The sequence below is a fragment of the Sorex araneus genome, chromosome 2, assembly GCF_027595985.1.
Source record: "Sorex araneus isolate mSorAra2 chromosome 2, mSorAra2.pri, whole genome shotgun sequence".
Lineage (NCBI taxonomy): Eukaryota > Metazoa > Chordata > Mammalia > Eulipotyphla > Soricidae > Sorex > Sorex araneus.
In genome coordinates this window covers 195,584,000-195,597,697 of record NC_073303.1, presented here as the reverse complement: position 1 = coordinate 195,597,697, position 13,698 = coordinate 195,584,000, and the positions used below count along the sequence as shown (strand labels likewise).

The 13,698-nt window shown below is 51.8% G+C and overlaps 1 protein-coding gene across 7 annotated transcripts in view; it reads left to right on the top strand.

Annotated features, from left to right (window-relative positions):
- The window catches only part of TIAM1 (TIAM Rac1 associated GEF 1), a 442,353-nt gene that overhangs the window by 58,728 nt on the left and 369,927 nt on the right, over positions 1–13,698 (top strand). For 6 of the 7 annotated variants that reach the window (XM_055127804.1, XM_055127797.1, XM_055127802.1 and 3 more), the window contains exon 2: positions 8,141–8,283. The exons of the other annotated variant lie outside the window; for it this stretch is intronic. The gene's annotated coding sequence lies outside the window, so the exon portion shown is untranslated. The remainder of the gene's footprint in view (positions 1–8,140; positions 8,284–13,698) is intronic. 7 annotated transcript variants of the gene reach the window in all.

Sequence of the window (13,698 nt, the reverse complement as noted above, 5' to 3'; positions counted from 1 at the left end):
TGAGCTACTCTCTGGTCGTTGGCTGGACAAGGCGGGAAGTGAGCTCCTACTCTCTGGTGTTTGGCTAGATGTGGCCGGAAGTGAGCTCCTACTCTCTGGTCTCTGGCGGGACGTGGCCGGAAGTGAGCTCCTACTCTCTGGTCGTTGTCGGGACGTGGCCGGAAGTGAGTCCTACTCTCTGGTGTTTGGCGAGATGTGGCCGGAAGTGAGCTCCTCTCTGGTCTTTGGTGGGATGTGGCCAGAATCCCATGAACATGGTAGAAGTTCCATGAACATGCCAGAAATGGGCATCTACTTTCCGGGCTTTGGTGGAACGTGGCTTGACGTTCTGTGAACATGCCGGATATGAGTTCCTACTCTCTGGTCGTTGGCGGGATGTGGCCCAAGCCCCATGAACATGGTGAAGTTCCATGAACATGCTGGGAGTGGCTCCTACTTCCCTGGCTTTGGTGGAACATGGCCGGAAATTCGATGAGCACACAGGAAGTGGGCATTTACTTCCTTCTTTTGGTGGAACCTGACCCTAAGCTCCATGAACATGCCGGAAGTGGGCTCTTACTTTCTGGACTTTGGTGGACCGTGGCTTGAAGTTCTGTGAACATGCTGGGAGTGAGGTCCTACTTTCTGGTCTTTGGTGGGATGTGGCCAAATCCCATGAACGTAGTGGAAGTTCCGTGAACATGCCAGAAGTGGGCTGCTATGCTCCTGATCTTTTGGCCAGAAGACCCCTAGGTATGTCCGAGACCCTACTTTCTCTGTCCACAGTGGATTTGAACCTGGCGGGTGATGATTTGCCTCTAGAGCTGCAGGAATTGCACTGCTGCTTTTGTTGCTTTCTTTGAGCCCCAGGTAAGGGGAAGGAGAGGATGCGAAGGAGCATTTGTTGAGCACCATGCATTCTCCTTTCTCATGCAGCCTGTGAAATGGCTCATTCCCATATAGCTGGTGAGGAAGAGGAGGGCCAGTGCTCAGCAACAGTTTGCAGGCGGAAGGGCAGAATCCTGCTTCATCCTGCTTCGTCTGTGTCCGTTTAATTCCCCATTCCATGGACTGCAAAATAAACTGGAAAAGAGACTTTCCCCGCCCCCCTACTTCTAGCCCCCACACGCCAGTATTGTGAAATCTGGTGTCTCCTCCTGGTGTGCTAGGTTCTGTCCAAAGGTTGGAACTCAGTTGTGTGACTGACATCTTTTCCAAGAGTTTCCTGTTTCTTAGTTCATTTAGTCTTTGCTCTCCTCATCTCTCTTTTTGGGGGGCAGGAACCCTCTCCCAGCCGAGCTCAGAGTGCCTGATACACCCCAGAGGCACTCAGAGGACCACATGGTGCCAGGGGTTGGACTGGAGTGAGCTGCATGCAAGGTATGAGCCTTCACCCTCCTTCCAGCTCTCAGGCCCCTTCCTGTCCTTAGCTTAGTAAGCTCAGGGATGGGGGAACAATCTCAAAGTCACATAACTAAATCATGGGGCAAAATCAGGGTTGAAGTATAGGCTGTTGGTCCCAGTATCCACACTTTATTTATTTATTTATCTATTTAATGATAATACTTTTATTTTTTCACATTTTTAATTTTTTTATTAATTCCCCGTGAGGTACAGTAATAAAAATTTTATATTTGAGCTTCGATCATACGGTCATCAAACACCCATCCCTTCACCAGTGCACGTTTTTTCACCACCAGAATCCCCAGTATCCCCCCTGCCCCCCACCCATTCACACCTACACCCGCCTGTGTGGCAGACAATTTGTAAAATACTCTTTCTCTACTTTAGTTACCTTCGATATTTCGAGACCAGTCTTACCACCCCTCATACCTGCTGGAAATGCAATGCTAGACAGTGTGTTTTTTTATTGCTTGTTATGGATATAATATAGATGGTGGGCGGATGTGGCGTCATCTCGGTGTCCCATCGGGACGGGGGACGGAGAAGGGCCCACTCCTCCCCTGTCCTTCGAGACTTGGGATTTGCCATCACTGCCACTTGTACCTGGAGCTTCTTACTGACGTCTAGAAAATGGCGGCCGCCTGAGCTCTCCTAGAGGGCAAGCAGAGGGACAACACCTGGCCCCATCTGGAGCAGCCCAGCGGTGAAGGCCTATTGCAAAGTCCCGGGCCATCTCTGTAGCAAGTTGCTTGGGTCTGAGATTTATTTGTGCACCTCTGGATTGAGGCCCTGTGGGAGTTTAAGTAGACGGTGGGGGGATGTGGCGTCATCTTGGAGTCCCATGGGGCTGGGGGGAAGGAGAAAGTATCCACACTTAAGGGACACTGGGTCGCCTCTCACTGAAATACCCTTCTGCATTTCCCTTACCAAGAACAGAGGAGGAAGCAGCTGAGATGAAAGAGGGAAGGAGAAGACTTGATTTATTCATTGCTCCTGTTTGGGGCCCATTCCTAGCAGTGCCCAGTGGCTGTTCCAGGTTCGAAGCTCAGGGGACTGTGTGTGCTGGGATCAAGCCGGGGAGTCCCATCTGCATCGCATTGGCTCATCTCCCTAGTCTTGAAAATAGTGTCTTTTTTTTTTTTTTAATCACTGTAGTTCTTGGCTCACCCTTGAATGTCAGCTGCCTTGGGTTGCCCTTCCTGCTCCTGTCTCTCCCCTCTTCCCATTGACGTTCTCAGCTAAGCATCCCTCTTTTTTTTTTTTTTTTGCCTTTTGGGTCAAATCTGGTGATGCACAGGGTTACTCCTGGCTCTGCACTCAGAAATTACTCCTGGCGGTGCTCTGGGAACCATATGGGATGCTGGGAATTGAACCTGGGTCAGCCGCGTGCAATGCAAATGCCCTACCCGCTGTGCTATTGCTCCAGCCCCTGAACATCCCTCTTTATGGGATCCCTTTCTCAGATTGATGCTGGCCAGCTGTTAGCTAGGTGACACCAAGAAAGCATCCTAGTAGGGCGCAGATTTCCACATGGGCTGAAAGCAATCAATCAATCAATCAAATAAACAAAACAAATGTAAACCCAGGAAACCATACGATGCTGCTCAGCAATTTCCAAACTGTGTGCTCTAAGTCGCAGCCTCTAGGAAGCCTGCGGAAAGGTGTGAGTCCAGCAGTGACACAGAGTCCAGTAGCAACACCTGGCGATGCTCAGGGGTTCCTCCTGGCTCTGCACTCAGGAATTACTCCTGGCGGTACTTGGGGAACCATATGGGATGCCAGGGATCGAACCCAGTCTGCCTGCGTCCAAGGCAAACGCCTTCCCCACTCTGGCCTACAGCACCTCGTCTTGACGGCTAGCTGCGCTCTTGACTCTCTGGTACCCAAAGAGGTGCGAGTACCGGCCCCCCGTCCCTGCTCTGATGACAGATGAGGACACAGCCCCACCTTTGCTGGTCTCTGTCTCTCCTCTGCCTCTGCAGCCTGGAGCTTTTCAGCACTTACGGGATGTGTTTTTTCCTCAGCCCGGAACTGGGTTTTGCTGTGGTTTGTGCCTCCGAGCACCTGCGGAGCTGATGAGCTTTTGAAATGTCACTTGAGTCTCGGGAGGGGACCGTTCGGAGGAAGCAACGCCCTCCCCAGCTGCCTTCTTGGGGTGGGTGGGCAGGCGGATCAGGGAGTGAGGTACGGCTTCCTCCTCCAGCCCAGCACCCTTCCTGGGGGGAGGGGAAGATGTGGTCACTCGCTGACCGTCCAGTGCTTGTAGGAACTGGGCATTGGTTTCTGTCTCCTAGCCTGGGGTCCACCTTGGAGACTGCATTCATCGAGTTGCCCTTTTCCCTTTGGGGTTTTTCTTCTCCGGGAAGTTACACCCCTGTCTGTGCCCTGTCTGTGTGTTCCCATGTCTTTGCCTTCTGAACCTCATGGGACCCCCCCACACCCTTCTCCCTAGACGTGTGTCACGATGATATCTGGCCCCGAACTAGGATTCTTTCATGACTTCTTTGTGCTCAGAGCAGCAGTGGCAGAAAAACTTGGGGAATGTCTTCATGGTTGTCACCTGTCACAGAGGAAGACCTTTAGCACATTCACAGAGGTGCCAGAGAGGGTTTGATGAAGGCGTGCCATGGGGTTAAGAAGCTGGAAGGGGGGCTGGATCGATAGCATAGCAGGGAGGGCATTTGCCTTGCATACTGCTGACGCAAGTTCGATTCCCAGGATCCCATATGGGTCCCCCGAGCACCGCCAGGAGCGATTTCTGAGTGCATGAGCCAGGAGTAACCTGTGCATCACCGGATGTGACCCAAAAAGTGGAAAAAAAAAAAAAGCTTGGAAGGGGGCCGAAGTGATAGTCCAGCATTGAGGGTTCCCTCCTTGCATGTGGCTGACGTTGCGTTTGACTCCCGGCGTCCCATAGGGTCCCCTGAGCACCTCCAGGAGTAATTCCTGAGTGCGGAGCCACGAGTGACCCCCAAACCAACCAACCAACAAACAAACAAACAAAAAGAAGTGTAATTTAGTGGCTGGAGAGATAGTACTGTAGGTAGGGCACTTGCCTTGCATGTGGCTGACCCAGGTTAAAATCCCCTGGCATCCCATCTGGTCCCTCGAGCACTGCCAGGAGTGATTTCTGAGTGCAGAGCCAGGAGTAACCTCTGAGCACCACCAGCTATGACCCAAAACCTAAAATCAAAAAGCTGGAGGTCTAGAGAGATAGTGCAATGGGTAGGGCACTTGCCTTGCATGTGGTTGACCTGGGTTCTGTCTCCTGTGGCCTACACGGTTCCTTGAGCATGACCAGAAGTGATCCCTGAGTGCAGAGCCAGGGGTAAGTATGCCCTGAACAGGGCCAAGTATGGGGCCCCCCAAAACAAAAAGAAGGAGCTGGAAGGGAATGAAGTAAACTGAGGCACGGGGGAGGGGGAACCCGGGGTGAGACAGGCTTTGAGGCCAGACTTAGCTGGCACACTGGGGGCAGACAGGGACTTTGGTTGTGTTTTGCTCGGGGCTGCACCCAGCAGTTCTCGGGGGCTGCTCCTGGCTTCATGGGTGGGGCCGTCCTGGCGGTCTGTGTGGGGGATTCTGCGCAGTGCCAGGGGCCAAACTGGGCTGGGCAAAGCAAGTGTCTTGTCTACTGCACTTAATCTCCAGCCCTTTGCAAAGTTTTATTTATTGAAAAAAATTGGTCCTTTTGTTTCGGGGTCACACTCAGTGATGCTTAGGGTTTACTCCTGGCTCTGTGTCCTGGGGTCACTTCTGGCAGTGTGTGGGGGAACATATGTGATGACAGGGATTGGACTTGGGTCGGCTGTGAGCAAGGCCAGTGCCCTACCTATCTCTTGGATCAATTAAATATATCCTTCACCCCTCTTGGAGAGCCCGGCAAGGTACTGAGAGTATCTCGCCCTCATGGAAGAGCCTGGCCAGTATCCATGGCGTATTCGATATGCCAAAAACAGTAACAACAAGGGGCTGTAGCGATAGCACAGTGGGTAGGGTGTTTGCCTTGCACGTGGCCAACCCGGGTTCAATTCCCAACATCCCATATGGTCCCTGAGCACCGCCAGGGGTAATTCCTGAGTGCAGAGCCAGGAGTAACCCCTGTGCATTGCCGGGTGTGACCCAAAAAGAAAACAAAAAACAAAAAACAAAAAAAAACCAAAACAGTAACAACAAGTCTCACTACGGAGACATTACTGGTGCCAGCTCGAGCAAATCGATGAACAACGGGATGACAGTGATACAGTGATTATATATATGCATATATATATGCATGTAGCACATGTAATATAAAATATACATTATGTTATATATACTAGATGTAATATGGTATACAAATGTATATAATATAAATATATATTATATACATAATATATACATATACATAATATGTGTTGTGTGTATACATATATATATATATACACACACACACACACACACACACACACACAAACCCCATTGGGGACCTCAGACCCTGGCTGATCGTCGGCAAAGGGGATGAAGCTCAGGGCCTTCCACTTGCCCCAGTTTTGAGTGTGGAGGCATCTTCCAGGCTCTTTCTTGCTTAAGATCAAGAGCTGGCGGGGAGGGGCGTTGTGAGGAGCTCCTGAACGTGTCCAGGCAGCACTGGGGTTTGAACTCTTGGCCTTGGCGCGCTTTAAGGCCTCAGGGGTCATCAGGGATTGCTCCTGGCTGTGTTTGTGGGACTCGATGGGCTGCCCCAGTCACCCGCCTTACAGGCCAGTGCCCTAAGCCCTTCCCGCGGTGCTCTCCCCGGGCCCCATGGAACTCTTCCCCCTCAAGGGCAGCCGGAGAGCATGTAGCACTTTGGATTCCTAATTAGCTTTCACCCGGGAGATGGGATTTCTGGAGAGCCAAGGAGCAGCTTTGTCATCCCTAATCATGGTGCCGCCTGGGGAATTGCTCAGCTTGCTCGATGCTCTGGAGGAATTAAAAAAAAATTAAAAGGAATAAAAGATCCTGTTGGTGACTGGAGGCTTCCTCGCTTCCCCTTCTTCCCTCTCCGATGCTTATCAGTCCAGACTCGGAGTTTGGATCTGTTTTGTTTGCACGCCCGCGTGTCTGAGGCCGCTGTGGAAGGCTTCTTCCTTGCTCTTCCCGGAGAGGCGCCAGCATGCCCGGTTCCCCCGGGAATCCTAGGGCCGGTCCTCCTGAACTCAGTGGGAGTGTGCCCTGCTCAGAGGATAGCCTGGGGTCTCCAGACCGGTGTTTGCAGATTTGGGGAAGCAGCTGGGGGTCTGCAGTGAGGAATCGGCTGGGCAGGGTGGTAGGAGGCAGCAGATGTGGTAGCAGGAGCCCCCAAGAGTGGGTCTGGCGCGAGAGCTTCCTGCCCTGGTCCCTGTCCTGGTCCCCACGTGTCTGTCTGTGACCTTGCCCCGCCCCGCCCCCCCCTTCGTCTTCTCCGTCAGCATCAGCCTCTGCAAGGTGAACCAGGCGATTCCTCTGAGCCCCTGTTTGGCTTTCGTTGTTATTTGTTTGGGGGTTACGTTAGTGGTGCCCAGGGGCTCTGTGCTTGGGGTTCACTCCCAGGGGTGCTCCTGCCAGCCGAGCCATCAGGGAGGTTTGGACCTTGGCCCCTTGGCCTGCCTTTGGCCTGGCTGCCCAGAAGCGGCCGGATACTGCTGAGTCAGCTTCGGGAGGGTGGCCCGCTCGCCGTGTCTGGTCATGTGCCCTGCCTGTAGCGAGGAAACCCGCTGTCTGTTGGTGAAACACGAACCCCCCCAGGTCTCTTCTCTGAGTAATTTTCCATTCCTGGCACCCCCACCTTTGCTCACTGGTACCTATTTTTTTTTTTTTTTTTTTTTGCTTTTTGGGTCACACCCGGCGATGCACAGGGGTGACTCCTGGCTTTGCACTCAGCAATTACTCCTGGCGGTGCTTGGGGGACCATATGGGATGCCGGGGATCGAACCGGGTCGGCCGCGTGCAAGGCAAATGCCCTACCCGCTGTGCTATCGCTCCGGCCCCCCTATTTTTTTTTTTTTTTGGTTTGTTTTTGGACCAGCGTGCTCAGGGCTCACTCCAGTTTCTGAGCTCAGGAGTCCCTCCTGGCGGGGCTCAAGGCACCCCACGGGATGCCGGGATCCAACCTGGGTTAGTCCTACCCATGGCGCTGTCGCTCTGGCCCTCCCAGTATCTCCTTGACAATCCTTTTCTAAAAATTAAATCTATTTTTCTTAAAATCTGTTTATTTATTGGGGCACCCATGGCTCAGGGCTGATCATGGTGGTGTTGGGGGTCCCCGAGGTGCAGGGGATGAACTCAGCCTTCCTGAGTGCTGAGTAAGCACAGTAGTCCTTGGCACTCCCTCCCTGTCTCCCCTCTCTGCCCACCCCCCGCCCGCCCTGCCCAGTTACCTCGTGGTTGTTGCTTTTCAGCTTATACCTGGCAGTGCTCAGGGGTTCCTCCTGGCCCCACACTCAGGAATCACCCCTGGCGGTGCTCGGGGACCCTGTGGGATGCCGGGGATGGAACTTGGATGGGCCACATGCCAGGGAAACGCCCTTCCCGCTGTACTGTCCCTCCCTCCCCAGGTCTGAGGTTATTGTTAGAGCACAAAGTGGCCCTCATGGGGGCTGGTTTCTGGGGGCTCCCCTTTATCTGGTTAAACTCCACGTCCGTTTGCTCTTCTGTTTCTTCCCTCTGCTGCTGATGCCGGTGTATTGGGGGGTGGGAGGGCGTTCCCTTTGACGCTGTGTGAAAGCTGCCTCGACTCAGGGCTTTTTTCCCTTCCCAGGTCGGTGGCTGTGCTCCTGAGCTCAGCAGTCTCGGAGGCCTGACTGCCGAGTGCTGAGAGCTCCCGGGCCACTCTGAAGGTCTTCCTGGGCGACCCAGCCTGCACCTGCGGGCCTGGCCCACCGCCAGAGACAAGGGAGCCAGGTGATTCGGGGCGGTCACTGCCGAGTGTCTGCTGGGTGCCCAGTGCAGAGGACACGACGGTGCGCGAGTGCACGCACACACACACACACACACACACACACACACACACAGACACAGCACAGACACATACCTCACATCACACACACTGACACACCACACACAGATACATCACACACAAACACAGCACACACACAAACACAGACACACATACCACACACACACCCATAGATACATCACACACACAAACACACCACACACCCCCACAGATACATCACACACACAAACACAGACACACATACCACACACAGACACACCACACATGCATACATAGTATATACACATATATACCACCCTCCCACACATACACACAACACACAGACACACACAGACCACACAGACACATACTCACACAGACACACACATACACACCACATGTAGTCATACATAAACCACACACAAACATAAAGACACACAGATACCACACACACAAACACAGAGACAGACACACCACACAGACACACCACACACACATACACACCACGCACATACACACCACACACACAGACACATAGACACAGCACACACACATACCTACACAGCACACACACATACACAGCACACATAGACACACACACCATACAAACAAAGACACCACACACAAACACAGACACACAGACATACTACACACACATACCTACACACCACACACACAGACACAGACGCATAGACACACATACCACATACACTTACACACCACACAGACACATACACTGAACACACACACACAGACACATGCACACACACGAACACACACATACACACCGCACATAGACACACACCACATGCACAGACACACAGATATACACAGACATAACACACACACACACACACACACACACACACACACCTGCTCACACTCTCATACCCAAACAAGAAGGGAGAGAGTGCAGTGGGGAACTGTGGAGTGAAGGTTGAGCTGGGTTCTTCCCAGCTGTCTCGACTGGCTTGGGTCTTCCACCTGCGTGGCACGGGGTTGGCTCTGGGCTCGGTGGGTAAATGTGGTTTCTTTGGTTTTGGTTTTGGAGCCATACCTGACTGTGCTTGGGAGCTACTCCTGGTTCCGTGTTCGGGGTTCACTCCCGGTAGTGCCGGTGATGCAGTGCCACAGATGGGACTCGGGCCCCCCGGGTGCCAAGCCCGCACTCCCCCTTTGAGTGTCTCTCCTGCCGCACCCTGGTGGGCGAACGAGGTTTCCTACTTATCTCTGGCCGTTTTGGCTTTGACCTTTCTCCCTAATGCCCCGAGGAACAGAGCAGCAGCTGCGACGTGCCAGCCAAGGGCCTGCTTTGGTGGATAAATTGGACACGGCCATGCTTGTTTTTACAACTCGTTCATGGCAGCTTTGGAACCCTTGTGGGGGAGTTGAATTGTTGCCACAGAGAACACGCATGCCACGAACCCAGAAATATTTACTACTTGGCCCTTGATCAAAGGAGAGGGAGAGTTTGCTGACCTCGGGGCCGGAAGATGAGCGGAGGACGGACAGACTCGGGAATAGGAGGCGTGTATCGACATCTCTGCCCCCTGACAGGCCAGTCCACCTTCCTGGGCAGAAACGCGTGATTTGGCACCTCCTCAGTTGTGGCGTCGAAGCATTGAGATCACTGTGTTTTCTCCATGTGTTCTCCGTGCTGGGAGGCCACTGTCCTACTCGAAAGGAGGTCGAATTCAGCCTGAGAGCATCAGGCTAGCTGATAGATAGTTGAAGTTTTGTAATCCTGAAAGTCTGGATTTGAGTCTGAATTTGCTAGACTTCCTCTGATGGCAGAAAGCCTTCTCTCCCTTCTGGGTGTTGATAGGAGGCTTTTCTCTGTTGTTATTGTTGCTTTTCAGTCACACCCAGGGTGCTCACGACTTTCTCCTGAGCTCAAGAATCACTCCTGGTGAGGCTCGGGGGACTACATGGGGTGTCGGGGATTAGGCCCACCTGCTAGGCAAGCGCCCTGCCTGCTGTACTATCCATCGCTCCGGTCCTAGGATGTGTCTTGTTTAGCCCCTGTGGGATCAAGAGTTCCCTATCCTTCTGGTAATTGACTCCTGCCAAGGGCTTTCAGAATAAGTTAGACCTGTGTATTTTCCGTCAATGAAACTCAGCCAGATTCTTCTCTGGGATTCCTTTGGACTTTTGGCTCCACGGTGTGCCCGATTATTATTGATGACTGTGGAATTCTTTCACTTAAGAAAAGAATTAAAATAGATTTTAAAATGTCCGGGACTTTTCATTCTGCGTTGCAACTTAACATAATGAAATCCAAACTGTAATTATGAAAAATGATTGAGGAAAAGAATTAAAACAATAAATTGCTTCTCAGAGATCCTGTTTCATAATGCCTTCGGATATAATTGGTACCATAATGTATAATTAAGAGTCTTTCTTTGAAGCTTGAAGTTTAAGTTTGGGCAGGCAGGGGACCTCTTAGGATGTGGGGAAGTCAGAATTAGTTCTTACAGTGGCGGTTCTGAAGTTGTGCACGGGCAGTTGTGTGTGTGTGTGTGTGTGTGTGTGTGTGTGTGTGTGTGTGTGTCTGTTAGATAGACAGTAAAAGAAAGAAAGCTGGGATAGAGAATTCCCTAGTGCTCTACCAGCCATCCGCAGCAGCCCTGGGTTGGTCTGATAAGAAGAGAGGAGAAGAGTGGTATGGCTTGTGGCTTTTCCCAGGATGAGTTTCTGGGAAGCAGAACGTGCATTGGATATCAGGCCAGCTTGTGACTTACGCTTCTAACAGACCGAGAAGGCTCCTGGGTTCTTTTTTTTTCCCCCCACTCTTTCTTGCTTCTGGCTGTGCTTAAGAATTATTACTGACTCTGGGGGCTGGAGAGATAGCACAGCGGGTAGGGCGTTTGCCTTGCATGCAGCCAACCCGGGTTTGAATCCCAGCATCCCATATGGTCCCCTGAGCACCACCAGGGGTGGTTCCTGAGTGCAGAGCCAGGAGTAGCCCCTGAGTATCGCCGGGTGTGACCCAAAAAGCAAAAAAAAAAAAAAAAGAATTATTACTGGCTCTGAGCTCAGAGCTCAGGTGTTTCTCCTGGCTTGGCTTGGGGGACAATGTGGGTACTAGGGATTGAACTGGGGTTGGTTGTGTGCAGGTAAGTGCTTTGTCTCCCCCTCCCCCCACCTCCCCGCCTGTACTATTGTTCCGGCCCACTTTGGTTCATTTTCTAGATACACCCCTCCCCCCAGGCCTGGGTCTCATTGCTGAAATGGCCAGGATGAAGGAGTCCAAGGAAAAGTACCGCCAGGGAAGAGAAAGAACAGGGAAGTCAGTCCCCAGGCTCAGAGTCTGGACCCATGTCTCAGGGTGTGCTTTGGTTCCGCACAGCTCCATCGCACCTGGAAGATCAGAACACCCAGGAAAGCAGATAAAAGCACAGGTGGGCTGTTCACTTCCAGCGCCTTTGGTTCAAGCGTTCCTGAATCTGCCAGGTCCAGATTCAGTTGTTGCAAATGTTGTCAGAATTGGCCGTGGTGGTGGTTAGAGATGGCTGGTGGCTGTAGTAGAGGTGGTTATAGGGGTGGCGGGTGTGTTCGTTGGATTGTCTTCCAGCAAGGGTGAATTTTTCTCCTTTGTCGTGATCTTGATTTTTATTTATTTATTTTCTTTTTGGGTCACACTTGGTGATGCTCAGCAGTTACTCCTAGCTCTGCACTCAGGAATTACTCCTGGTGGGACCATATGGGATGCTGGGAATCGAACCCGGGTGTGATCTTGATTTTTTAATAAAATTCTTCACACAGTTGCGGTTCAGTTGGTTTCCTACATATATTCTTGGCCAATTCTTGCCCAGGTTCCACTGGGCAGCTCGAGGGATCTAAACTGTCATCCATGTCTGTCCTCCTCAGCCCCAAACTTCCAGAGACTTCTGACAATGGCGGCATAGTCTCCACATTTCCTGCTGTGGCTACCTGACCTCTCGGGTTCAACCTTGCCTCCTCACCTCAGCTGTTGTCTGGGGTCTAGAACACTGTTGCCTCATGCCTCCCTCCTTCTTGCGAGAAATTCTTTTCTCCTCAGGTCCAGTCTTTCTTTCTTTCTTTCTTTCTTTCTTTCTTTCTTTCTTTCTTTCTTTCTTTCTTTCTTTCTTTCTTTCTTTCTTTCTTTCTTTCTTTCTTTCTTTCTAATTTAATTTTATTTTTATAAAGCTCCCTGTGGCATATTCGATATGCCAAAAACAGTAACGATAGGTCTCGTTCCCCTGACCCTGAAAGAGCCTCCCATCGTTGGGAAAGACGAGTAAGGAGAGGCTGCTAAAATCTCAGGGCTGGGAGGAATAGAGACGATACTGGTGCTCGCTCAAGTAAATCGACGAATAACGGGATAACAGTGATACAGTGAAAGTTGTTTACAGTAGTTCATTATGTTTAATATTCAAGCACCAATCCCACCACCACTGTAAGAGGAAAGTGTGTGACGATTGTTGTGTTTCATCCTGGAGCCATTTAAGCCCTTGTGTAAGAGATGACAAGCATGTATATTAAACCCAAACAAATGTGTGCTACTTTTGGTACAGCAGTGGGCTAGAGTGTAAGAGGTTGCTCCAGGCTGTTCTCTGTCACTATCTTCTGGGAGCTTTATTTCATAGTTTCTGGAGCTTGGCCATTGATGAGATTATATGGCGCTGGAAGGGTGGGTGGGAGGCAGCTTGTGGGTGTGACTGCCAAACTACTGGAAAACTGGGGAGCTGGGGGGAGGAGGCCCAGTTCCGTTCTGAGTGAGCTTGGAGATCTCTTTTTGTTTTAATTTTGGGTTTTGGGGTCACACCTGGCGATTACTCCTGGTTCATGCCTCAGGAATTACTCCTCAGGAATTACTCCTGGTGGTGCTTAGGGAATCATATGGGATGCTGGGAATTGAACCCGGGTTGGCCACATGCAAGGCAAATGCCTTAACCCGCTGTGCTATCGTTCCAGCCCTGAGCTTCTAGATCTCAGTCATGGGTCCCACATACTTGGGTTTTTCTGCAGACTCCTCGATAAGTGAGGCTCATCTGAGCCTGTGGGGAGCAGCCTTGAGCATGGCAGTGGTTGAGTCCTGGGGGTTTTCGGCTGCTGGGGTTCTGCTTGGGGTGGGGAGGGAAACTCATCTCACCCCCCTCTGAATTGCCTGGTGAAGACAGCCTGAGGGCCAACCCTTCACTCTCTTCGAAGAGTTCTCTCAGATGTTGCCTTCCCTGACATGCCTTCCTGAAGACTCTGAAGCAGCAGCCTCACCACATGCTCTTGTGACGCCCTCATCACCTGCCCGTGACTCTGCTCTGCTCTCTCATGGGACCAGGGCTGTGCAGATTCCTCCTGGCTGCGCTCACTGAGGGCCGGTTCCTCGGCTCCCTCATGCCAAAATAAGCCAACCACTC